Consider the following 857-nt stretch of genomic DNA (forward strand, 5'->3'; position numbering starts at 1 on the left):
CTGGGAGAGGGAGAAGAGTGGCTGGGAGAGGGAGAGGAGTGGCGGGGAGAGGAAGAAGAGTGGCTGGGAGAGGGAGAGGAGTGGCTGGGAGAGGAAGAAGAGTGGCTGGGAGAGGGAGAGGAGTGGCTGGGAGAGGAAGAAGAGTGGCTGGGAGAGGAAGAGGAGTGGCTGGGAGAGGAAGAAGAGTGGCTGGGAGAGGAAGAGGAGTGGCTGGGAGAGGAAGAGGAGTGGCTGGGAGAGGAAGAGGAGTGGCTGGGAGAGGAAGAAGAGTGGCTGGGAGAGGAAGAAGAGTGGCTGGGAGAGGAAGAGGAGTACGTATACGTGGTGGAAGAAGACTGAGAGGAAGATCAAGAGCTGTAGTCTCAGATGAGATTAGAGCTACTATAATTGATCCTGTAATAAATCATGGTCTATCAATGAAAGAGGCTGGTCTGAGAGTGCAGACAAATCTGCAACACTCAACAGTGGCATCTAATGTGAGACATTTCAGGCAAAACAACAGGTAAGATGTGCATTCTGCATCTGACTGAACTGCTCATTACAGAAGTCAATTGAGCAAAGCCTCCAAACCCACTGGTGTGATTGTTTTTGTATTTCTGCTTAGGACCCAACGGTTACCTCCCACAGACAGGAAAGGTAGGACTTTCACTGCTGTGCAGGAAACTGCAATCGTTGATAAGGTCATCAGAAACAATGACATAAAACTCACAGAGATTCAGGACAGAGTGTTTGGGCAGACAACATTACATTTGGAAATATTCACAACGTAACCAGAACAACTATTTCTAGAGTCCTGAAACAACATCAAGTCAGGATGAAGCAGGTGTCTCCTTTGAGAGGAACTCTGAACGAGTCAA

Source organism: Oncorhynchus kisutch, unplaced genomic scaffold (assembly GCF_002021735.2).
Source record: "Oncorhynchus kisutch isolate 150728-3 unplaced genomic scaffold, Okis_V2 scaffold809, whole genome shotgun sequence".
Classification (NCBI taxonomy): Eukaryota; Metazoa; Chordata; class Actinopteri; order Salmoniformes; family Salmonidae; genus Oncorhynchus; species Oncorhynchus kisutch.